Here is a 27615-nt window from a genome sequence, read left to right on the forward strand (position 1 = left end):
CAAGTACTTTACCCGAGTGATCGCCCTCTGCATGTTGTAAGGCCATTCGTGTGCGATAGTCGTAACGACTCAGGGTGGACTCTGCTTCATGTCTGCGTTGTCTTAGTTGGTGCAATTGTGTGGGGGACCCAGAGGGTTCCGCAGTGTGCATTTCTGCCTGCCGTAAGTCATGTTCAATCTTGATGAGGTCCTTTGTTAATTGTTTTTTTACTCCCCAAGAAGTGGTCATACAAGGCCCCCGAACAACCGCTTTATGTGCGTCCCATTCTGCTGCACGGGTAGGAGTTGTGTTAGCGTTTGTTGAGAAATATTGGCGGGTAGCATCTGCCAATGATTCACGAAATGGAGGGTCTAATAAGGCCACTGTTTGAAGGCGCCAGGTAGGTATGGCGGGTCGTGGTGTGCCCCAGGACATGAGTGCTGTAAGCGGATTGTGATCTGAGTGTATTTTTGCCAGATATTCTGCGTCTTCTAAAAAAGGACCATTATTGGTAGTGTTGAATAAAATGTCTATCCTGGTGTGAAGGTCGTGTACCGGGGAGTAGAATGAATATTCTCAGTTCGGGGGATGTTTTAAACGCCATATATCAACTAATCCCATGTTTGCACTCCAGGTACGGAGATGGCGAGTATTTCTCAGACCAGGGGCTGAGGATATTGGGGGATGGGATCAGTCTAGTTGTGGGTCCATCATGCAACTGAAATCACCACCCCAGATCGTTGGTGCAAGTGGATCGTTGAACAGGGCTGGTGTAAGGGAGTCTAGAAAGGGGATCTGGTTATTATTTGGAGCATAAATAGCTGCTATGTTGATGGGTGCGCCATCTAAGTTTCCCTCTAATATCACAAATCTGCCTCTTTATCTATTGTCTGGGAGGTGAGGGCAAAGGGAACTCCGGGGGCTACCCATATTAGGACACCTTTGGCAAATGCTGAAGTAACAGTGCCATATAGTTGACCACGCCAGCGGGAATGTGCTTTCGTCAATTCGGCCTTTGTGAGATGCGTTTCTTGGAGTAGTGCAATATGTACCTTGTGGCATTTGAGATATGAGTATATTTTGTATCATTTAGTGTATGTTGCTATACCTCCAACATTCCAGGTCATTATTCTATACTGTTGGTCTTGGGTCGGTCGTTGTGTATAAGACATCATTCCTTAGTTCTTATGCAACAAGCTACAAACAGTATAGCACATTTATAAATTTCACTTTCCGTAGTAAGCGTTTGTTTGGACAACTGCAGGGATATGGCCCAATATTTCGGGCTGCGAAGGAGTAAGACATTGCATAGTAGAGGGCATGGTGACACATGTACAAAATTAACAAGAAAAAACCTTAACCTTGAAAACAATCCCTTCCGGGCCGCACCTGTAAATTGTGCAGCCCAAAATATGTTAACTAGTAAAAGGAAACGTGTGTCTCTATGTCGCAGTGAACAACGTGTCCAAAGGTACATCTCGGGGGGTTGGTAATTGGCTTTTAAGAGAGTCTACCCTGTTCCAGGGCCTTTGATAATTGATGCAGTAGGAGAGAAAGGATCCATATAGGTGGTGTCTGCGGGGCTGTCCAGGTATTGTCTTGAGAATGACGGGTTTCATTGTTTGTGTGGCCTGTTATTGTCTATCAAATAATGTCATCCACTGAGCCAGGCGTGATGTGTGGGGCTTTATTGCTGCTAGTCTCGGAGATCTCCGAACCAGAATCTGATCCTGATATTTGTGTGGATTCCGATCGGAGGGTATCGAAGGGGTTTTTGTAGCAGCATATGGCTGCCGCTACTTCTTGGTCACGCTCTGCTGCCGCTTGTTCTTGGTTTGAACGAGTTTTAGTTGGTTTCCTGCGACGGCGTTTCGTCCTTGGAGTAATCCATGTGTCTGCCTCTTTCTCGTCTTCTGTAGCTGTCACCAGGCCCTTTGCGTGAAGCCAGGTCCACACATCTTCAGGTGTTTAAAAGACGTGTGTGGTCTCTTGGTCTATGATTTTAAGTTTTACTGGATATAAAAGGGCGTATTTGATTTGTAGGGCGCAGAGGCGTTGTTTGACTGCCATGAATGATCCCCTTTTACGCTGCACTTCCATTGTGTAATATGGGAATGCTGTTATTGTTGCATTTTCAAAGCGCCAAGGCCCTTTGGTGTGGAAGAATTGTAAAATCAGATCACGATCACGAAAGTTCAAAAGGCGAGCTATGAGAGGGAGTGGAGGGTTACCTGCCTTAGGTGGTCTGCCCGGTATTCGGTGAGCCCTTTCAATGGCAAACAGAGGTGATAAATTTTCATGAAATACCGTGGATTTAAGCCATTTTTCCAGGTATGCTTCTGCGTTGGGTTGTTCCGATCGTTCAGGGAATCCGATGAATCTGATGTTGTTACGTCTCGAGCGTCCTTCTGCATCTTCCGCCCTGCGATGAAGTACATTGAGCTCTTCTTGCATGGTTGCTACCTTCGTTTGTAGCGATTGGAAGGTTGGTTGTACTGTTTGAGTAATTGCTTCCGTCTGAGTGACTCGTTCTGTGAGTTTACGATGATCTGTTCTCAATAGATTTACTTCCAATGAGACTGTGTCAATCTTGGCTTCTAATGAAGTTTTAGTGTCTAGTATTGCATGTAGGATTGACTCAAATTTTTCCGAGTGACGTTGCCAATGTATTTTCCAATTGGCGAAACTGTTCAACTTGTGGCAGCGGTTCTGAAAGGTCGTTTTCAGTTATGGCCATAGTTTCGATGATGGTTTTGTTGGGTCATGATTTCCTCATGGTGGCGGTGGGCAGGAGATTTGTATTTGCGCGCTATGTCTTCGTTGTTGTTGGTTTACTGCAAGTAATGGTCACGTTGCGACACTGCTTAATGTCTGTGGTGCAGCGACTGATAATTTTTTTTGAGGCACCGTAGGTGTGCCCTTGTGTCATTTAGCACCTAGCAGAGTGGATCAAGGAACGTCTGGCGATATCTGAATGTTGCGTGTTGGCAGTGCCCATTATTAAAAAGTGCCAGATTTAGCTTTTATGGTGTCATTTAGGTAGCTCGTTGGGCGCTGGTTACTGTGTTCTCAACTTATTCAATAGCCGTTGCTAGGGTAAGGTTGCACCGTAACAACCAGAAGTTTGTGTCCTGCTGTACCGCGGCCAGTTGCTGTCGGCAGCGGGAAATGAGAGTTATGTGAGGCTCCTTAGGTGTGCTTGTGTCATTCAGAACCTAGGGGGAGTGGATCGAGGAACCCCTGACGATATCTGAATGTTGCGTGTTGGCGGCGCCGGGTATTGCAAAGTGCCGGGTTTGGTGTTTATGGTTTTTCTTGGGCAGTTCGTTGGGCGCTGGTTCAACGTTGGTGGGCCACGGCTCGGTCCGCACGTGCTGTGCAGGGCCAGGGACTCAATGGGCCCCGGTGTGCCACAGAAGCAGGGGATGAGAGGGAAAGCGAGCAGTTTCTTTATTTAAAAAAGATTCAGCGAAGCGAACTGCTTAATATCTGTGATGCAGCAACTGATTTTTTTAAGGCACCTTAGGTGTATTCTTGCGTCGTTAAGAACCCAACAGAGTGGATCAAGGATAGGCGATATCTGAATCTTGCGTGTTGGCTGCGCCTAATGTTAAAAAGTGCCAGATTAGGTCTTTGTGGTGTCGTTTAGGTAATTTGTTGGGCGTTTGTAACTGTATTCTTAACTTATTCAGGAGATGCCTCCGAGGTAGGGCTGCAACGTATCGACCAAGAGTCTGTGCCCCACTGCACCGCACCCCACGGGTGCCAGCAACTGGGAATGAGAGTTATGTGAGGTTCCTTAGGTGTCTTCGTGTCATTCAGAACCTATAAGAGTGGGTCGAAGAGCCCCTGGCAATATTTGAGTGTTACGTGTTGGCGGCGTCAAGTATTGGAAAGTGCTGAGTTTTGGTCTTTATGGCGTTTCTTAGGCCGTTCGTTGGGCGCTGGTTACTGCATTCTTAATATGCTGCGTTCAACGTCCGTGGGCCACAGTTCAGTTTGAACGTTTTGTGCAGGGCCAGGGACTTAATGGGCCCCGGTACGCCACAGAAGTATGTTGCCGCGGGGGATGAGAGGGAAGGCGAGCAGCTTCTCTATTTAAAGGATTCAGCGGAGCGAGCTGCCCCGCAGCATGCGCAATGCACTCACTGCTATGTTCCAGGCCGCATCGAAGGTCTGAGGCCGCGGAGGGGTTCCTCCCGGCACTAGGGCGCTGGGTCGCACACGCGCTGGTGCATTTACATAGACATTCTTTGTTTACCCCGCAGGTAGATCGGCCGTAGAGCCGCCGGTGAAAGTCTGGTTGGAGCTTTCCTGCAGGAGCAGCTACTGCACTGGTCGGGCCGCCATCTTGACTCTGATTTTAGAGGAGCCGGCTGCAAGCGCTGTGTGAGGTGAAATACCTCATTTTCCCCTCCCGCTGACACCAGCAGCTTGTCCCTCATTGATCCGCGATTTCGAGAGGGGACCTCCTATGTATGCAATGCTCCTCATACGCGTGATTGTACAGGATAATTACAGGCCCCGTACGGAGCACGTTTCTGAGTGTCCTACACGGCCGCCATCTTGGCCACGCCCCGCCGTAGCTACTTTATAACAAATGAAGAGGTTATATTACAGCGTATTTGATTGTTGGTCTTCAGATGTCATAGATGCACTAGCTAACGATTTGGATATTTGTATCATTTTAGAAAATATCTGCAAGTTTTGCATAATAGGAACAGGTGATTTCAATACTTAGATGTGTAAAATTAATAGTTGTGATTTGTTTTGTGGTTTTGAAGATGGGAAGGAAACCAATGATACGCAGTTTAATCATCAACCCTATGGAGATTCTCTCAATATGTTAATGTTCAAATGCAGTCTGTCACACATGGTAAACCCATCAGATTCATCAGTATATGCGCTACCCACATATGTATGTGGGGGTCGTCAACAGTGTTAGAAATGTTATCTTGCTATCATCTAATTTATTGCAGTATATTGCACAATATAGGGTGTTTCCTAATCGTATATGTGATCATTATCCTTTGATGGTTGTACTAAATGTAGGTGATAGATTTTGAGCCCCCACTACATGACTGTCTAGATTTTGTTTGAAATAGAAGGATAATAAGGAAATTGGCTAATATCGGCCAATCCACTGTGTTGCATGTGATATTTGATCACACAACAGGCCCTGGATTGAGATGTCTTGAGGCAGAACTTAATCCAGCTTGGACCTCTCATCTCTTTTAAATTGTTAGGAGGGTTAGTTAGTTCATCCCTATCTCTTGTTCCACAAGCAGCTCAGGACACAGCATTCTTGAACACAAGCACATCATACCCCTTGAGGGGCTTTCAGAAGAGAACCACTCTCACTGTTAGAGGTACAGCCATGTAGGATAGTATTTAAAGATACTTTGGACATAGGAAATTAGATAATTAGGGAAGAGGTATGGGAGGCCTTGTTGTTAGCGAGTGAGGTCAAAGAACAGTCGATCTTCTGAAAGGTGAGAAATGCTCCCTATTTGTTGTGCTGATTATCCACCCAAACTGGAGAACTTCCTTCCAGCTGAAATGTGGGTCAACCATTTTAAGGCTGTATAGTCATTGAACTCTTTTACGAGGTGAGGCTCGGGAGAAGAGTATAATAAAACCTATCCAGATTTCAGGGATGGAACAGGCAATGAAAAGTAGTCTCAGTAATAAAGCACCAGGTCCCAGTGTGGTCCCAGTCTATATTTCCAAGGGGAATGTCGAAGTTTGGGCTCCATTACAAACAAATGTGTTTAGAGCACCTATTGCACATGGTCTGCCCGGTTCCTAGTCAAGGGCAATCATAATCCCTGTCTTCAAGAAGGGAGCCAGGAACAATCTGACGCGTTACCATCCCATCTGTCTCCTGGCCTCCTCTGTAAAGATTTTAGGGATAGCCCTGCTGAAGATTAGAGACTTAGGTGGAGGAGAAGGAGAAAATTGTCACATATCCAGTACCATAGAAGTGGCACTAGGTTGAGCACTCTTCCTATTTTTGATTATCTAGGGATCACTTTTCATTTTAGCATAGGACAATGGAATTAAGGCCAAAGGCTAGCAGTTCAATAGAGCAAAGAGTTTTTAAATTTGCTGCTAATTTGGGGCAAAAACCTCTTCCCCTGTTATTGATGTTGTATAAATCTATACGTTTTCAGAGGTGACTTATAGGGGGTGGGGTATGTCGTGCCTCAGTCTCCTGCGTAATTCAGAAGACTGAAAAACACTTTTTAAGGCGGTTACTGCCCGCCTCCAAAGTCATGTTCTGTTTTTATGTCACGAAGGGCTGGAAGCACCATATATATAGGGGGTCATTCTGACCCCGGCGGTCTTAGACCGCCGGGGCCAGGGTCGGCGGGAGCACCGCCGACAGGCCGGCGGTGCCCCGCAGGGCATTCTGACCGCGGCGGTAAAGCCGCGGTCAGACCGGCAACACTGGCGGTCTCCCGCCAGTATGCCGCCGCCCGTTTGAATCCTCCAAGGCGGCGCAGCTAGCTGCGCCGCCGAGGGGATTCCGACCCCCCCTACCGCCATCCAGTTCCCGGCGGTCCGCCCGCCGGGAACCGGATGGCGGTAGGGGGGGTCGCGGGGCCCCTGGGGGCCCCTGCAGTGCCCATGCCACTGGCATGGGCACTGCAGGGGCCCCCGTAAGAGGGCCCCTACGAGTATTTCACTGTCTGACGCAACGGGTGCAACAGCACCCGTCGCACCTTCCCACTCCGCCGGCTCGATTACGAGCCGGCTTCATCGTGGGAAGGACGGTTTCCCCTGGGCTGGCGGGCGGCCTTTTGGAGGCCGCCCGCCAGCCCAGGGGAAACCTCAAAATACCCACCGCAGTCTTCCGACCGCGGTACGGTATTTTGGCGGCTCCCGCCGGGTGCGCGGTGACCGCGCCCGACGGGAGTCAGAATGACCCCCATAATGTTTTAAAGCTTAAATCTGTGCTCTAATTGATGACAATATAGGTCAAACCAGAAGTGGGTTTAACTGGAGAAATAGTGAATGACTGCCTGTCATTAGACAAAGGACTTTGCAATACCATGCAATAAAGAGTTCTTTTAATAATTTGGGGGTTGGGATAATTATTTACTAATCCAGATCTATTAAATTGATCATCTAGAGATAACTTTAAAAATATGAGGCTAATGTGTGGAGGGTTTGTTTGGTGTCAGAGTCTTGTAAGTCGACAGTCTTGACACACACAATTATTTCAACCCTTTTTGTCATCAAACCTTACCTTACTTACACGATGAGTACCCGAACAAGGTTTTGCTTGGCTCGTTTCAGGCTAAACCTGGTTCACCTGGTAAAGAACCAGGTGGGTGGTCATGGGTACAAAGGGGGTATTCCATGTTGCTGTGATAAAATCACGACTCAAAGTGCACTGCACTTTACTTTACTCTAAGTTTGATATAGGCCAGAGGAGAATATAATTATTACCAGCTCTCTGGGCAGCCAACTTGAGACATTTCTTCACAGCCCTGTCATTTTTACAGACGCCCTTCTCACCATTTATCGCAGCATCAAGTCTGTTATTTATCCAGGCTGCTATTAAGATCCGGAAAAGTTCTGCCTGTAACGTAATCTTCTATGTCACATTAAAGATATGAATTGTAATAAGTATGTTTTAACCTAATTCTGTTGTTATAATGTACCTTTAAGTGCGTATTTCCATTGTCATACCGACAAATTAGTAGTTTGGTGTCCTATGGAGCAAAGTGTGTGAGAAATGTGATTCAGATTTATTTCAGACCGAATCACACTGCATTTTACCCTCTTTTCTAGACTTATATAGGACCGATAAAGAAATATTTGTAATTTATCACTGTGCGTCTCAAAAGAAATAATTGTCAATGCTTATGATTATTTTATGAATGTATTCCTAATCTATAGAATGTAGTATTGACTATGAATTATAGTTAGGCCTTCACTAAGAGACGTCAAGAACATTTTTAATGAAATTTATACATGTTTAATGTTTGCATTTTATCGTTGTCATATGTTTTATTTGTTCTCCTTTATGGCCGGAATTGACCCAATAAAGATATATTTGAATACAGTATCAATAGGGTAAGTAGATAATGTAAAGGTAAAAAATAATAAATTTTCCATAATGATGCAGTGACAGGTGATGTATTGGATGAGTTATAACTGTAGATCAGTATAATTGTACTCATCATACTGCCATGCAATCATAAACACGTCGAGGGGGCAGAAAACAAAAGCCCACCCCAAAGCTCTGCATTGGTATATAGCAGTGTTCTTGGCTCAGTATAGAAGAAAGAGTAATCCCTAATGAGAGTGAGGCAGGGCGGCAGCAGGCATAGGTTGTTGTGCTTTTGGAATGGAGCTGTTTAGTCAAAAGAAGATTTTATTGACAAAGTATGAGCTTTGAACAGTATGATCACAAGAAAATTTGGGACTGTATGACTGTAACTGAAACTGTAAACGAACAGAGAATGTGCACTTTAGAGCTAAAAGGGTCTAGGTCGTTCGTGGACAAAATGAGCTAAAAGCAGCATCAATCATTTTATTTCACACTTTACAAAATACAGCTCAGTACAATTTGGAACTATTTCAGTGGAGGCTGTGAGTATGGTTCTGTATTGGAACTAGAAGATACAATTGAGTGGATATATATGTATATATCACCCTTGAAAACAATAAATGCATGCACTCCAACACAGGCATAGTATTTCCAAAGTTTAATTGTACCTCACCACATGGCAGCTCATAGTGTTTTTGTCAAGGTGATATATGATGTAAATGCACATTACTCAGAACAATATTTAACTCTTAAAAGTCCTCATTGCTATAAAATACATACTGCTGACAATCATGCGACTCTCCTGAAAAACTGACAAATCAAAAACATCTGTTATTTCTACTGTGTATTATGCTGCCTGCATACTTGCTACATCTTTATAGGACAAGTTAGTAACAAGCTATATGAGCAGCAAACTAAGAAGTGGTTCCAGCTTGCCTAAAAAAATCAACTTTATTCCTAAAAAAATGCTAACTGTATAAAGCATGTAAGAATGTCCTCAACCAAAAAGAGCTTCCAGCAACACAACTAGAGCATAAACCTCCTCCCCTCATACCATTTCAGGGAGCAAAAAACATGGAAAATGCTCCTAAGCTTAAACCCAAATTTTACCCTCATGGTTTTAATGACCTTTGATTACCTTTATGTGCCATCCGTCTTATAAAAGTCTAGAACCAGAGGGGTCTCCATGAAAAGATATAGAGGAAGCAACAAAATATGTATAAGACCATGAGGTAAACTTCTGTGGAACCTGAGGAATCCCATAAAAAAATGTAATGACCTATATGATCAGACCAGTGGCACAAAAAATAGGAAAGGTCATTAAACTCCACCCCATGTTGCTGGCATCTGAACGTATAGGCAAAGATCTTGGAAACCAATCAAAAAAGGGTGACTATTCTTCACCGGTTATGAAGGAAGGGGGTAATAGTTCTGCAGCTACCCTGACTAGTATTGGCTTGTTGGCAGTATTGATTGCTTACCCTGTGAGGGCACTACCCCTCTGCCCACAACCATGAAATACATTTAAGTGCAGCAATCCTCATTCATAATAAATATGTGGTTTGATATTCCTGAATAAAATAGTGGCCAGAGATTACATACTAATCATCACATATGTTTCCTTTTATGCAGTTGAAAACAAATGAAAGCCTCTGTTTTATTGCAAGTCAGCAGAGAACGTATTCATTATTTATTTATTTATGGCACTGTAAAGCACGTGGTTCTTCAATAGAGTTTCCTGGCGCTCTAAGATTAGTTTGTCACTTCCCAACAGAAGAGGCACCTAAAAAGTAGCTTAGGCCAGCCAACACATGTTTCGCCACTCAGCACGTAAGTATTATTATTTACAGAATTACAGGAATTCTATTCATGTACAAATATATGTCACATCAAGAAAAAATAAAAATAAAAGCAAACGGTAAATGCAGATGAACATTACATACAAGAATAAAGGAGAGACAAAAAAGAGAGAAACAAACATAATTATAAATATGTATTAAGAAGTATTATATGCGTTTGAATCTGTGTTTCATGTGCTACAATTCCTGCTTACAAACCACTCCATGCTTTTTGTGGACGATTTTTTTTAAAAAGGTGGAAAACTGACATATTCAATGTCTTATTCCTTGTTTTTTAAGCAGCGGAATTAGGTTTATGGAAATGGACGTTTGGGGGGTCCTACATAGTGAGTCAAAAAGTTGTTTGACACAGGCGTGTGACACGGTTTGAAGGGGGGGTCTCAAAAGTTGCTGAAATGGATTAGAGGCAGCATTGTCCATATAAGCTTGGTTTTACCTTAGATGGTTTGTCCGTCAAATATAGCGTTCTGGTTAGTGTCACATATAGATTGTAGATAATTTGCATTGTCTAAAAGATTCAACATTTTAAGAAAAGGTTTATGAGAAAGCTCATGTTATATATGTGCTTTAAAAATTAATCTGAATAAGTGATAAGCACCTGCCTGTCCTTGTGGTCCTAATCATATCTTCAGGTAGTAAATACTCATGCTTGTTTAATAACGAAGTGACCTTCACAGTACTTTTGAAAGAGTGGTCAATATCTGTCAGGAGGAACAGAACTGGGGGTTTGTGGGGGGGAGATAAATGAGGAAAATTAAGGCAAGAGACCAGTTTGAAAATGAATTGCTAGTATCTCATTGTGGTATAGCCCACTTCTTAAAGCAGGTATACCATTTATACCAGGAACTGGGCAGATTACGTCTACCTTTCATTAGTAGCTGTCCTTTCTGCCCCTGCAGTCCAATCAAAAGTGTATGAAAGAGTGATTTCAGATATAGGGTCTCTTTTAAAAGGGAGAGGAAATGAATTAGCAGGTCGTAGGTCGAACATGGATGTGCTAAGATGAGATACATATTGTAACAGAGCTTTAATGGTAAAAACTTGCTTCTAGTAGTTTAGATTCCATGATGAATTGGTTTTGGATAACTTCATGTACTTTATCACTTTAAATGAAGCACAGAAAAAAGGAAATGAAAAAAGAGTGAGAGTCAAAGAGGGGCAGACCTATTCCAGGTAATTTGTCTGTAGTCTCTTGTCAAAGATAGACAAGTGATGGGGTCCCCATTGTAGAGATGGGGAGAACGTTAAGTTATTTCTAGGACGCACAGATTATGGTCGACACATGTTGAAAAGCAGGGCAGGCATTTTGAAGTGGTGTGTGTTTAGTGTTTCAAGGGTACATCACATTTGTATGTATCAGTTACAAACACTACTGTAAACTCACTGATGTAAATAATTCAGTTTTAGAGTACAGTTACTGAAAAAAATGGTTATTGTTGTACGCTCAAAAATAATCTTTTATACACAGAAAAAAGCAGCAGCCATATTTAATTGGTTGCAGGCTATCTCCCAAAAGTTGATCTGGCGCCTCCCTTTGACAGATTCCTAATATTACATTAAGAGCAATGGAATTCTTCACTAACATCATTGTGCATCATAACAAAGCTATGGTCTTGTGTGGTGTCACATGTACCGAAGTATGGTACATATGTACTTGTTATCTGATCATATTGGAACAAAAGGAGCAGTGGCTATAATGCAGCAGGTAAAAATGAATCTGTTTAGCTACAATTATCTTTATTCCAAAGTAGTTCACCTTTTGGAATATTTTTTTTAGAATGCCTCAGGATAGAGTTTGCTGCTGTGTCTTTTTTGGAATGTTTTATCTGTACCTTGCTATTTCTTATGTAAAGAGTAAATGCCTGGAAGTCAGTTAGCTTAGTCGAAAAATGAGCAACAGTCTGGATGTTCCATAGATTATTATTGACCTTTTGGACATACTGTTGTAAGATACTCGTTGGTCCTTGGCAGATGTAGAGTATATTGTCAAAATACCTCGCTCAGAAAATTTTGGGGGCTATATTCAGAAAATTTATCATCCGAGATCCAAATTACGAATTGCCTTTATGTGACATATATATACATACATGAAAGGAATTACTGTAATTCTGTCACTAATAACACATAAACAGCCTTGAAAAAGCCCTATGACTGATGCTATTGAGGAGCAAAACATGTTGTTTCCGGCCTAAGTTCTCTGCTGCTTCACAATTAAATAGAAGCTTTCATTTGTTTTCAACTGCATTAAAATAAATGTATGTGACGATTAGTGTGTAATCTCTGACCACTATTTTACTCTGAAATATCAAACCACATGTTTATTACTGTTGAGAATTGCTTACTCTACCATACTTGAATATTATTGTCACCTCATTAAAGACACCAACTTCAACTGCTTCAAAACCATCAGTCGCCAGATGGCGACCAGACAAAGCATAGGCTGTAAATAGTATGCGGAGCTTGGATGACCCTCTTTCCACCTAGCCTCTAGTTTAACTTTAAGGAATTTCATGAAAAATGTTACACCGCCAATCAAGGATACAAAAAGTTCCATAATGAAATAAAAAATCCATGAAATATCACCATCAAGAAATAGACTAAAACTATTTTGGAACAAAACATAGGCTTGGCTAAGAGACAAAGTTGATCCTGAAATTGTCCATTTCTTTAACAGCAAAAGACTGAGAAGGCATATAGTTGAACGAAATTAAGATATGAACAGCGTTGTCATTAGGTGTGAGGGACAAAACTGCTGGTGACCCTAAAATCAAGCACAGCATTAGTAGGGAAATATTCCATACATCTAGATCTACAACTTGCTCCAAACGTCATTTTAGGAATGACATGCTTTTTTAGCCAGTTGTTTCCTAGATCAGATATTTCGAGTGTGCCTGAAATTTCTGATTTAAATCATCCTATAGGAATTCTGTTCACTTTGCTAGTGTCATCTGTGACAATTTTCAATTTACAAAACTTTGAGCTCCACCCTTCTATGTTTTCGATTTTTACACACCCTCTGAAAGTGCTGTGATTAGTGATAGACTAAATATTAGGCTCATGTGGTTCTTGTTTTTTATATGTTTAATCATTTGTGACTTTTTACTTGCTATACATCAAAAATGTGCTAAATAAAAACTAGATCTTTAAACTTTTGCCTTGATTAATACTTTCTGTTTCATTCAGTTAGTTGTCAAAATAAATACCCACCGAACATTGTAAACATCAAGAACATCTAATAAACATGACTTTAATGTTCTCAACAAACATCAATTCAATCTGAGGACTCACATAGTACGTGGGTGCACTGTTTAAGATTTAAATGCCTCATTAATAATACAGAAATGAAATAGTATAGCATTTCTAAAGCTAAATTAATGAACTTAGAAATTCTGTTTTTGGCATGCCATCTCAGACAATAAATTATATGTTGTTCTTTCTTTGTCTTAATTGATTTGCCTCAGGTAACATACAGTGGGTAATAAAAACAAAAATACATTAAAAAACACGTATCTGTTTCTTTCGGAGACGTGTTTGTTTCTCCTCCGTTCTCATCCTGACTGCACTGGACACAGGCTCCTAGACAATCATGATGCTGCTGTCAGAATTATTTTACTTTTCCTTCGCCTTCTTCTTGAAAGCAGTAGGGCGACGCTCCTCCACCTTAACGGAGCAGCTGCTCTGGTAACATCTTGCAACAAGCTTAATAGTGCAGAGAGCAGATAAACCAGGGGATCAAGCTGGCGCCGTTCAGGGGCTCACAGAAATTTATAGCTATATTTTATGTGATAAAAGTGCCTGTGCTGGAGGGAGTACAGCAGGAAACAATCAGGACAGCAGTTTAAAACTGGTACTGTATTTTTTATGACTGGCACACATGCTTCCAATTGAAGAAAATCTCAGCCCACCACAGAGTTGGGGGGAGGCCAGCAGAGTCCCATGGGTAGTAAAGTAGTGCCTGTCATATCTCAATAAGTACTGAAAAAACTACTAACAAGAATTGCCCTCTAGCGACAAGATCTATCTGCATTTGTTCATGCTTTAACCATTTTTTACTACTTACCCCTTCCACCCAAAAGTACCCACCAAAACTCAAATCCATTTCTCTAACTATTCGTGCCCTTCCTTTCATATAAATTCCCAGCCACTTGGTTTTGTAGAACACCTAGCCAGGCGGAGGATTGAGGTATCCAAGAGCTTCCACCAAACCCTTCACTATCCAGTGTATGATAAAACAACCAATAATTATAAACTAATACCCACAGCTGACAAAACTACACCGCAGCCAATAGAAAAATGCCCAGGGTTCTTGTTGACTCTGTACAAATATCACTGATACAACCACCGGAACAAGCATCTAAGTATTCTTCTGCCATAATTTCAGAGAAGAAAATGGAGGCAAAAAGAAGGTTTCAAAATCAAGAAGCATTTGATTTTGAACTACCTGTGCAAATCTGTGGTACAAAGGAGGACATAAACTGCGTGAGTCGTCATCTTCTTTCCATCATTGAATTACAGAAATCAGCATCCATATGAAAGGACACACCAGTTACAGAAATGGGAATATCTTGATGAGCAAGATGATAAATGCTTTTGCTGAACAAAACGTTCAGAATATAGATCTGGATAATATGCTGCTTTGCATCGTGTTGAGAGTCCTTTAGCATTTTGGTCAGATATCAATGTTTTCTTTGAACTTGAGAGTCTGTTTCCCAGTCCAAGAGCCTTAAGAATGTGTTTGAAACAGTTGAACAGTTCAGTGATGAGCACCTGTGTTGTAATCACACTGAAGTATAGATATTGTAGATGGTTTTCTTTATTGTGAGGCCGCTCTGTTTAACTTGAAGCTCCCATCACCAGCCAGCCGCAACTGTCACTGGCAGAGAACCTCCGTTCTTTCCATTACCATGGTATCAGAATGCACATTAGATTACAACACCTCTTCCTCCTTTAAATTTAAAATATAAACAGAAGAAAGGTTTAAGAAAAACAAAACTATAAATAAGAATAGTAAACAAAAACAAATAAGAAAATAAATATATATGTTTAAAACACTAAAATAACCTAACATGAAACACTGTACTATGAATAACAATACTTAATTAATTGCACATAATCTGATAAATGCATAGGAGGTTTCCTCACTCTGGTGGTTCCATTAGACAGTTTGCTAACAAAAGGAGTCTGACCTGCAGTATGTAATCCTTCACAGACACTATCTTCTGAACAATGATCACCAATCTGCATTCCTTTTATATTATTTTATTTTTCATCTTTACTTCCCAACAAATCCTCATCTCTCATCATCATATATCCATTGCGGACATTCTTGTCAAGTGAATCCCTGACTACACCTTCTTTTCCATATTTGGCAACCCTCCTCAAATTCCAACATTCATAATTTCTCAATACTACGTGCCATCTGTGAACCTCTTTTACTTGAAACGGGCCTCTAAATCTTCCGACACCTCTCTTAATATGTCCATACTTGACCTTTACCCAATCACCTGGTTCAATTCTACCTTTATCTCTATTCTGAATGCCTTTGTTGGTACCTATCCTAACACAATTTCCTTCTAACAGGTTCTGCATCCATGAATCATTCAACTTGGTAGTAGGCGCCCTACCTCTGATCTTCATAAAGGGTATTTCATTAGTGCTTGAATTTAAAGTGGTACGATATGCCCACACTAAATCATATATCAAACTTTCTGCATCCTAATCATTAGTGACTGCCAGCTGTAGAGCACCCTTAGTCATGCGATTAGCCCTTTCTACAATGCCATTTGCTTGTGGATTATACAACGCAGTGCATGAATGTCTAATGCCACAAGAAAGCAAAAACTCCTGCATCTCATTTGAGGTCAATTGTGCACCATTGTCAGTTATTAATACTCTTGGAAAACCCTCCTCCATAAAAAGTTTACGTAACATTGCTATAGTTTTCTTATTAGAGATCTCTGTCATAAATTTAACAACCAACCACCTGGTGTTAGCATCTACCAATACCATGGCATACCGTTTCCTAGAACGTAACCATGACATTGGTCCAAAGAAGTCCATACACACACTATGCCAAGGTATACCAGGATCTTGAATATTGCTCCCTTCAGTACAAGAACCTACCTTCAATCTTTTCTCACATTCCCTGCACTCGATGCACCGCTCAACCCATTCCACAATATCGCTATCCATTGCTGGCCACCAATAATCCATGTGCAACCTTTTTGTATGTAGCAGTCTGACCTAAATGGCCTTCATGAGCCGCATCAAACAAAACCTTGTGAACACCTATTGGGGGAATTATTTTATCACCACGCATCACAATTTCTGCATTTATTTCCCACAACTCATCAATCACTTTCTAAAAAGGTCTTACAGAACTCTGTGTAGCACTCTCCCTCCTCACACTATGTCTTACCATTTCTATAACCTGTTTGAGAACTTAATCTTTCAACATTGCCATTGACTATTCTATTGAGAGTATCCAAGAATGAGGTAAAAATTGTGGAGGTGGTAAAATTGAGGTATCCATGGCCAGAAGATTACTAAAAAACAATTTTTGTTATTGTTTTTTTTTTCAATAAATCTCTTACTCCACTAATTGTATTTCTCAAAATATATTTCAGTGTAATGAGTTGTATTCATTTAACGCTGATTATCTTTATTGAATGCCTTCATAAACAAAACGGTTGTCTGTTTTCATGGAAACGTTTTGCGAGCATCAGCATGTTAATCCTTTGTTAGTTTCTATGAATGATATGCATGAGAAAACGTAAGGCGTTGGTTTCGTGCACACACTGAAGTGCTGTTCACACTGAGCACATGTTGCAGTGCTCGCGCCACATCCTTGCGCCTAAATGGGGGCAATCCACTACGAAATAGCCGAGTTGATTCCATACGCCAATGCTGTTGCCTCCACATGCCAACGCTGCTGCCTTCACACACTACAACGAGGCAGTTGAAAATAGACGAAAACTCACATTAGCGTGTGCTCCGGGTAAGGCCACGTTGAAACAGAGAATGAAATGATGGCTATGCTGGTGCTCCGTCGTCACCAAATTATGTTGTAATCACACTGAAGCATAGATATTGTAAAAAAATGTCTTTATTGTGAGGCTGCTCTGTTTAACGTGAAGCTCCCATCACCAGCCAGCCACAACTGTCACTGGCAGAGAACCTCCATGGTAACAGAATGCACATTAGATCACAACAACCTGCTTTCCCTTCCGAAACAACAAAAACTTTAAGATTGTTCTTCGATTTTCTCTCAAGTCACTCCTAAGCCTTACATAGGCTTCTTTTTGCGTGCTGTTCTTTCTTCAAGTGCACATAACCAGATATAAAAAGCAGATAAGTTATCTGGCTATTTTTGAACAGCTGACTGATTCTTTAAATTGCATATTTTGAATGCTAGACATCTGTACACTTTTTCTTCACCCTACCCCAAAATGAGATGATATATAGAGGCAGATGTAGGATCTTTCCACAATCACATTTCTTGCAAAGGAAGCTCATTGCCTACTAGAGAGGGCCATGCATACTCTCTTTTTCCTTTATGATCTTTGGCCATCGCCTGATATTACGAATGACCCCACAGAAGAGTATTCCTGTATAGACAGACCTAAATGCCTCACCATTCGCCACTAAGTCACTTTAGAATAAGAAAGTGCATTTTGTCCTGAAAAGCCTCAATCAGAGCCTGGGATGTTAACTTAAACTTCCCCATCTAATGTCAAAGATTCTTCTGCCCATGAGAGGTGGTACAACAAAGCTGCCATCTTTCCCCAGTTTTCAGTAATCTTCAGTTCTAAAAAAGTTACTTATTTCTGCCATTTCCTATTTTCATCAAATTAGGATGGTTACTGATGGAAGTACCCATTTTTATTTTTAGTGTGATCTGTGATAGGCAGAAAGTGAGCTAAATAGCACAGTTGGTAAACTAAGGGCTTAATTGAGATCTGGGCAGACGAGTTGCTCTGTCACAACGGTAACGGATATCCCATGCAAAAAAATATAAATCACATTGTATGCAAAGGGAGTTATATCTAATAGTAATAGTGATAACATGGGAGCCCCTGGAGCTCTCAAACAATGTCTAAAAAAACAATATACACAGAGAGATGTCCCATCCCTCAGTAACGGAAAATAACCCAAACATTCAGTTAAAAGGAAAGGTAAAGAGTTCAGGTATTCTTTTAACGTGTAACAAAATCTTCCGTCTACATTTTAATAACATTAATTATATAGTGCATATTTACCACTGCATATACAACCATGTAAAACGCTTGAAAATTCCTCAACAACACACAAAACTCGAGGGTATTACGGTGATTGCAGATACCGGTTCAGGGTGGAGAAGCACTTATTAATTCAAAGCCATTCTAGGTAAAAAGCCAAGTTTTCAGTCGTTTTTTTAAAAGTAGAAATTTCCTCATCTGCCATGTCAGTCGGAAGGGAATTCTGTGATTTGGCAGCTCCCACTGAGAAGGCCCTTCCTCCTCATCTGGCTCTATGAAATCTAGGGAAAGTTTTCAGTCTGTGAGAAGAATTTCTGAGAGCTGTTGTAGGCACATACCAGTGAAACATGGCATTAAGCTGTTCTGTATTATTAAGATAGAGGGCTTTACAAACCATAAACAAGACTTTGAAAGCAATTTTGATGGGAAACCAGTGAAGAGCCTTCAAACCTTCCCTAACAAAAGCCTGCCTGGAAATGTTCAGAATAAGCTGAGCAGCAGAGTTTTGGGTTACCTGCAGCTTATTAATACGTCTCTTATCCATATTAAGATACAGAGAGTTGTAATAGTCTAGACGGGAGGTGATAAGGGCAATGACAACCATCTGTCGTAGGTCATAAGGAATGAAAGAGAAAATCTTCCTCAGTACTCTGATAATGTAAAAACAGGTATTGGACGTGGAACTAGCTTGGGTTTTGAAGTTCATGGAATTATCTACGAAGATACCCAGATTTCTAGCAGGATCCTCAGGGGTAGGAAGAGGTCCACACTCCTTGGATCACCAGATGTCAGACCATATTGATTTCCTGGTCCCAAAAACCAGCATAAGGGAAATAAATGTAGTGATACATTGGGCCACTGTATACCGCTGCACCTTCGCAATGCACCCCAATGATTGGCAATGATGAAACACAAGATTATTGGTTAATCAAATATCTGTTGAAAATGGAGCCATATTGTTTAGACCACACTTTCTGTTTCTGTTTTTAATTCATAGGAATAAATAAGGCAATTTAGGAATGTCTGTAGAGTTAGAGGAAAGTATTTTTTTTTATTTGCAAAATTATCTAGATAGTACAGCTGAACTTATTGAAATAAAAAAGTATGTATGAAAAAAGACACTACAAGATGCCACTTTACTCCCCAATACACCACTCCACTCTATGACATGCCACTCCACTCTACATCATGCCACTCCACTCTACAAAACTCAACTCTACAACATGCCACTCCACTTTACACCACTTTAATTTATGCCCCTCCACTCTACGATATGCTACTCTCTCTATGACACACCAATGCACAGTACTCCATGACATACCACTCCAATCTATGCAAGTCCAGTCTACAAGACTCTATTCCACTTTATGGTCCTCCTTTCTATGCCACTACACCTACAACATTGCGCTCCACTCTATGACACACCACTACATTCTGCATCAAGGCACTCTATTCTACAACACACCACTCCACTCTATGACATACCACTGCACTCTACGATACATCCCTACGCTCAAGGATACAGCACTCTACTCCATGACATGCCACTTCACTCTATGATATGCCACTCCAATCTAAGCCAGTCCCCCTTAAAAGATTGTTCCTCACTCTATGACCCTCCACTCTATGCCACTCTACAACACTCTGCGATACGCCACCCAACTCTACAACATGTCCCTCCACTCTATGCCACCCCACTCTACGACGTGCCTCTCCACTTTACACCCCTGTACTGCAGGAAATGCCACTCCACTCTACAACACGCCATTCCACACTATCAATCAATCAATCAATCAGTGCTTGTTAAGCGCAACTACTCACCCGTTAGGTTCTCAAGGCGCTGGGGGGAGAAGTGTAGCGTTCACCGGTGAGGTGGTTCTTAAAAAAGCCATGTCTTCAGTTCTTTCTTGAAGCTGAGGAGGGAGGTGGTTTGTCTGATGTGGAGAGGAAGGGCATTCCTGGCAGTAGCTGAGAGGTAGAAAAAAAGAGCGCTCTCCTGTTCTGGTCTTCCTGATGTGGGGTACTTCTGCGAGAGAGAGCTGGGCTGAGCGTAGGGCCCGGTGGGGCACGTGAAGGTTGAGTCTCTGGTTCAGGTAGGCTGGCCCGGTGTTGTGGAGAGCTTTGTGCGTGTGGGTGAGGATCTTGAAGGTGATTCTTTTCTCTATGAGAAGCCAGTGCAGTGTAAGCATGTGTTGCGAGATGTGGCAGTGTTGAGGTAGGTCGAGGATTAGTCTGGCGGCAGCATCCTGGATGTTTTGTAGTTTGCGGGTGAGTTTCTTGTTGATTCTGGCATAGAGTGTGTTGCCATAGTCCAGTCTGCTGGTCATGAGGGCGCGTGTGACGGTCTTTCTATATTCGAGGGGGATCCATTTGAAGGACTTCCGTAGGAGGCGGAGTGTGCGGAAGCAGGTGGAGGTGACTGGGTTGATTTGATGGTTCATGCTGAGGTTGGAGTCCAGGATGATCCAGAGGTTGCGGGCTTGGCTGTTGGGGGTGGGCGGGTTTCCTAGCGTAGGTGGCCACCAGGAGTAGTTCCACGCATTGGGTTGAGGGCCCATGGTGAGTACTTCTGTCTTGTTTGCGTTGAGTTGAAGGCAGCTGTTTCTCATCCAGTCGGCAACTGCTTCCATGTCTTTGTGGAAGTTGTGTCTGGCTTTGTTGGGTTTGTCGGAGAGGGCGAGGATGAGCTGGGTGCCATTTGCATAGGTGATGGTGTTGATTCCGTCACTTCTGACGATGGTGGCTAGCGGGGCCATGTAGACTTTAAACAGCGTGCAGCTGAGGGAGGATCCCTGGGCAACCCTGCAGGTGGTGGGTGTGGTGTCTGCGAGAAAGGGGGTGAGTCTCACTCATTGAGTGCTGCCTGAGAGGAAGGATTGGATCCAGTTGAGGGCCTTGTCTCTGATGCCAGCTTTATTGAGTCTTCGTATCAGGGTGTGATGGGAGACTGTGTTGAAGGCCGGCGAGAGGTCTAGCAGGATGAGCACCGCCATCTCTCCCTTGTCCAGCAGGGAGCGGATGTCATCTGTTGCAGTCAGGAGGACTGTTTCAGTGTTATGGTTTTTTCTGAATCTGGATTGGGAGATGTTGAGGATGTTGTGGTCTTCTAAAAATATGGCGAGTTGGCTGTTGACCACTTTTTCAATGCCTTTCGCAGTAAATGGGAGTAGGCAGATGGCCCTGAAGTTTTTGAGGTCGGTGTGGTCTGTAGAGCGTTTTGAGAGAGGATTGATCTCGGTGCGTTTCCAGTCGTTGGACAAGGTGGCGGCAGCTAGTGAGCGGTTGATGGTGAGGCAGAGCGTGGGGGCGATGGTGTCTGCGGCTCTGTTGAAAATATGGTGGGGGCATGGGTCCGTGGGGGCCCCGGAGTGTATAGACATCATTGTTCTCAGAGTATCTTCAGTGGTGAGGGGGGTCCAGGTGGTGATTGTTGATTTGTTGGTGTCGTGTTTTGGAAGAGGGAGTTCTGCGCGTCAGTTGTCCTTGCTAAAACTGTTGTAGATGGTCTTGATTTTGTGGTGGAAGTAGGTGTTCAGTCTGTCACAGAGGTCCTATGAAGGTGGAATGCCCGTTGTTTTACTGTTGGGTTGGGAAAACTCCTTGATGATGCTGAAGAGTTCCTTGCTGTTGTGTGCGTGTGAGGAGATTCTGTCTTGTATAGCTTTCTTTCTGGTGTTTCTGATGAGTTGGTAGTGAGAGGTGGTGACGGATCTGAAGTTGCTATGGGCTTCTGTGGATTTGGTGTTTCTCCAGATTTTCTCGAGGGGGTGACAAGTGTGTCTAAATTCTTGGAGTTCTGGGGTGAACCAGCTGGCTTTCTTTGCGGGGGTGCTGTTGTTCTTTTTGAGGGGTGCTATGGTGTTGGCGCAGTAAGCGATCCATTTGTGGAAGGTGCATGCTGCGGTGTTTGGGTCATTTGTTGTGTGCGATGGTGGGGGCGGGGATGGCGAGGGTGGCCGTGAGCTGATCGTCAGTGATTCTTGTCCAGTTTCTATGTGATGGTTTGTTTTCTGGGGTCTGATGACTGTGGGTGTGTTGAAGGTGAAATCGATGCATCAGTGGTCTGTCCATGGGAGTTCTGAGGTGTGACTGAAGGTAGTGGAGGTTCCTGTTGTGAAGATGGGATCAAGGGTGTGTCCTGCTGAGTGTGTTGGCTCTGTCACGATCTGTTGGAGCCCTATGCTGTGGAGGTTGTCTAGTAGGGATGCGGTGTTGGGGTCTTGTAGGTTGTTGAGTTGGAAGTTGAGGTATCCCAGCAGTGGGTGTAGTTGGTGGCTGTGATGGCTTGTGTGGAGATGCAGTGTGTGATGGAGTCGGCGAAGGGAGCACGTGGTCTGGGAGGGCAGAATGTGAGGGTTCCCCTGATGGTGGATGTTGGGCTGGTATATAGTTTGAAGTTGAGGTGTTCAGCAGGCTTGTGGATTCTTCTGAGTCTTTGGAGTGTGTGTTCAGGAGGAGGTCGGACCTGTGGACAATGGCGATTCGCCCCCTCAGGGTGGTTGGGGCGGTCTTTCCGGGTGATCTTGTATCCATGGGGGATGGCGATGGCAATGTCCGAGCCTGAGGTGGTGTTGGTCCAGGTCTCGGTGAGGAACGTGACGTCCACCACTACAACACGCCACTCCACTCTACAACATGCTACTCGACTTCACGCCACTTCACTCTGTGCCCCTCCACGCAGTGCTCCTCCATTCTGCATTGCTCTGCTCTGCGCCTCTCCACTCTGCTCCCTCCACTCTACACCCCTCCATTCTAAGACACTCTACCACATGCCGCTCTACGACAAGCTACTCCACACTACTCCATGATATGCCACTCCCCGCAAGTCCAGTCTAGAAGACTTTATTCCACTTTATGGCCCTCCTCTCTATGCCTTTCTACAATATGCTACTCTACTCCATTCCATTACACTTCACTCTATGAGACGCCACTCCACTCTATGCCACTCCACATTACACCTTTCTACATTTAGACATTTAGAACACACCACTACACTCTATGATGCACTACTTCACTCTATGCCAGTCCACTCTACAAGACTGTACTCTCTATGGCCCTCCACTCTCTGCCACCCTACTCCTCTCTAGGATACACATTCCACTCTACAATATGCCACTCCAGTCCACTTTACAACATGCCACTCCACTCTGACAGGCCACTCCACTCAATGCCCCTTGACTGTAAGACTGTCTACCACATGCCACTCTTTGACACCCAATTCCACTCTACGACACACAATTCCACTCTACTCTACGACATGCCACTTTACATGCCACTCCACTCTACATGCCACTCCACTCTGACACACAAGTTCAGTTTACAACATGCCACTCCTCTCTATGCCACTCCACTCCTCTTCACTCAAAGATACTCTACGAAATGCCACTCTGGCATGCCACTCCAATCCACTCTGCAGCACTCCAATCTACTCTGACATGACAATCTACTCTGTGCCCCTCCACTCTAATACATTGGGACGCCACTCCATTCTACTCTACAACACACCACTCTATGCTACTCCACTCTACAACACTTTTCTATTCTGCGCCCTTCCACTCTATGCCACTTTACTCCACTGTATGATATTGTACGACACATCACTTTACGGCACTCAACTCCACTCAGATCAGCCACTCCTTTTCCAGTTTACGATATGCCAATTCACTCTATGCCCCTCCACTGCAGGACACTTTAGGACACTCCAATCTATGACATGCCACTTCAGTCTACAACATTCAATTCCATTCTGTGCAGCACCACTCTACTCCAGTCTAGGACACACCACTCCACAACAAGCCAATCTACTCTATGACATTCCATGCCACTCCATGACATACCATTCCACGACAGTGCCACACCACTTTACTTCCCTTCACCTTGACACTCCATGACACACCACTCTGACAGACTACTCCACTACATCCCACTCTACATCACACCACTTCACTCTACAACATGCCACTTTAACCTAAAACATGCCGCTCCATGCCAAGACATTCTAGGACATGCCACTGACACTCCACTCTACTCTATCACATACCACTCAGCTCTACACCACTCCAGAATACTCTGCTCTCCTCTACTCCTCTCTCCATTCTATGCCACTCTGCTCCACTCTGGAACACTCTACAACTCTCAACTCCACTGTGCAATATGCCACTCCACTCTGTGACACACCACTTTATTGGAAGACGCACCACTCTACTCTAAGGCATGCCACTCCACTTCACGGCACACCACTCCACTGTACAACATAGCAATCCACTCTATATCACCCCACTCTAAGACATTCTGAGACAACATGACAAGCTACTTCACCCTTTGACATGCCACTCTACTCTATGATATATCATTCTACCATATGTCACTCTACTCCACTCTATGACACACCACTCAACTCAACAACATCGCACTCCACTCTAGGACACTCTGAGACAACCCTCTATGACATGCCACACCACTCTACAACATGTCACCCCAATATACAACACACCACCCTACTTTACGTTCCTCCACTCTACAACAAAGTACTCCACTCTTTGCACCTCCCCTCTATGCCACTCTACAACACTCTGTTCCATTCGTCTCTCCATTCTATGCCACTCTGCTCCACTCTGGAACACGCTATGACACCACTCTACGATATGCCACTCCACTCTGTGACACACCACTTTATTGTAAGACATGCCACTCCACTCTGACATGCCACTCCACTCTACTCCACTCTGCACCATGCCACTCCACTCTATGACACACCACTCAATTCTACAACATGGCACTCCACTCTAAGACAGCCTTCTATGACACGCCACTCCACTCTGCGACATGCCACCCTACCCCACAGTACGCCACGCCACACCTCTCCACTGTACGACATGCCACCCCACCCCATTCTACACCCCTCCAATCTACAAGACTCAAATCCACTCTTTGCCCCTCCACACTACGCCACTCTACTCCACAGTGCGTCATTCCACACACTTCTGCACCATGACACATCAGTCCATGACACTTCACTCTACTCTACAACACTCCACTCTGACACGCCACCCCACTTCATTCTATGAAAGTCACTCTACTGTATGACACGCAACACCACTCATTGCTACACCACTCTACTTCCTTCCACTCTGAGACACACTGACACTCAACTCAGACACACTACTCCATGACATGCCACTCCACTCTATGCCACTTCGCTCTACAACACTCCACTCCCATTCTATGTGCCTCCACTCTATGCCACTTGACTCCACTCTACAACATGCCACTCCACCCTTTGACATGCCACTCCACTATAAGACACTCTAGGTGTGCCACTCTGACACTGTAGGAGGCTGGCCTGGCTTGTAGTGTGTACCAAGGGGTACTTACACTTTGCACCAGGTCCAGTTATCCCTTATTAGTGTAGAAGAGGTGTCTAGCAGCTTAGGCTGATAGAAAGGGTAGCTTAGCAGAGCAGCTTAGGCTGAACTAGGAGACGTGTGAAGCTCCTACTATACCACTGGTGTCATATGCACAATATCATAAGAAAACACAATACACAGATATACTAAAAATAAAGGTACTTTATTTTTATGACAATATGCCAAAGTGTCTCAGTGAGTACCCTCAGTATGAGGATAGCAAATATACACAAGATATATATACACAATACCAAAATATGCAGTAATAGCAATAGAAAACAGTGCAATAGAATGCAAAGGGAGCATATAGGGATAGGGGCAACACAAACCATATACTCTAGAAGTGGAATGCGAGCCACGAATGGACCCCAAACCTATGTGACCTTGTAGAGGGTCGCTGGGACTGTAAGAAAACAGTGAGGGTTAGAAAAATAGCCCACCCCAAGACCCTGAAAAGCGGGTGCAAAGTGCACCTAAGTTCCCTAGAGAGCACAGAAGTCGTGATAGGGGAATTCTGCAAGAAAGACCAACACCAGCAATACAACAACAATAGATTTCCAGACGAGAGTACCTGTGGAACAAGGGGACCAAGTCCAAGAGTCACGATCAAGTTGGGAGTGGGGAGATGCCCAGGAAATGCCAGCTGTGGGTGCAAAGACGTGGCCACCGGATGGTAGAAGCTGTGGATTCTGCAAGAACGAAGAGGGCTAGAAACTTCCCCTTTGGAGGATGGATGTCTCACGTTGTGAAGAAGCTTGCAGAGGTGTTTTCATGCAGCAAGACCGCAAACAAGCCTTGCTAGCTGCAAGGGTCGTGGTTAGGGTTTTTGGATGCTGCTGTGGCCCAGGAGGGACCAGGATGTCGCCAATTGCGTGAGGAGACAGAGGGGCCGCCCAGAAAGACACAGAGCCCACTCAGAATCAGGCAGCACCTGCAGAAGTGCCAGAACTGGCACTACGAAGTGGAGTGAACCGGAGCTCACCTAAAGTCACAAAAGAAGGTCCCACAATGCCGGAGGACAACTCAGGAGGTCATGCACTACAGGTTAGAGTGCCGGGGACCCAGGCTTGGCTGTGCACAAAGGAAATCCTGGAAGAGTGCACAGGAGCCGGAGCAGCTGCAAATCACGCGGTACCCAGCAATGCAGTCTAGCGTGGGGAGGAAAGGACTTACCTCCACCAAACTTGGACTGAAGAGTCACTGGACTGTGGGAGTCACTTGGACAGAGTTGCTGAGTTCAAGGGACCTCGCTTGTCGTGCTGAGAGGAGACCCAGAGGACCGGTGAAGCAGTTCTTTGGTGCCTGCGGTTGCAGGGGGAAGATTCCGTCGACCCACGGGAGATTTCTTTGGAGCTTCTAGTGCAGAGAGGAGGCAGACTACCCCCACACCATGCTCCACCAGGAAAACAGTCGAGATGGCAGCAGGATCAGCGTTACAAGGTCGCAGTAGTCGTCTTTGCTACTTTGTTGCAGTTTTGCAGGCTTCCAGCGCGGTCAGCAGTCGATTCCTTGGCAGAAGGTGAAGAGAGAGATGCAGAGGAACTCTGATGAGCTCTTGCATTCGTTATCTAAAGAATTCCCCAAAGCAGAGACCCTAAATAGCCAGAAAAGGAAGTTTGGCTACCTAGGAGAGAGGATAAGCTAGCAACACCTGGAGGAGCCTATCAGAAGGAGTCTCTGACGGCACCTGCTGGCCCTGGCCACTCAGAGCAGTCCAGTGTGCCAGCAGCGCCTCTGTTTCCAAGATGGCAGAGGTCTGGAGCACACTGAAGGAGCTCTGGGCAACTCCCAGGGGAGGTGCAGGTCAGGGGAGTGGTCACTCCCCTTTCCTTTGTCCAGTTTCGCACCAGAGCAGGGCTGGGGGATCCCTGAACCGGTGTAGACTGGCTTATGCAGAGATGGGCACCATCTGTGCCCATCAAAGCATTTCCAGAGGCTGGGGGAGGCTACTCCTCCCTAGCCCTGACACCTTTTTCCAAAGGGAGAGGGTGTAACACCCTCTCTATGAGGAAGTCCTTTGTTCTGCCTTCCTGGGCCAAGCCTGGCTGGACCCCAGGAGGGCAGAAACCTG

At 44.1% G+C, this 27615-nt stretch overlaps 1 protein-coding gene across 1 annotated transcript in view; it reads left to right on the forward strand.

Annotated features, from left to right (window-relative positions):
* The window catches only part of LOC138273698 (lipoxygenase homology domain-containing protein 1-like), a 504427-nt gene that overhangs the window by 114537 nt on the left and 362275 nt on the right, over positions 1-27615 (forward strand). The gene's annotated exons all lie outside the window — the stretch shown is intronic.

This window comes from Pleurodeles waltl, chromosome 2_2 (genome assembly GCF_031143425.1).
Source record: "Pleurodeles waltl isolate 20211129_DDA chromosome 2_2, aPleWal1.hap1.20221129, whole genome shotgun sequence".
Classification (NCBI taxonomy): Eukaryota; Metazoa; Chordata; class Amphibia; order Caudata; family Salamandridae; genus Pleurodeles; species Pleurodeles waltl.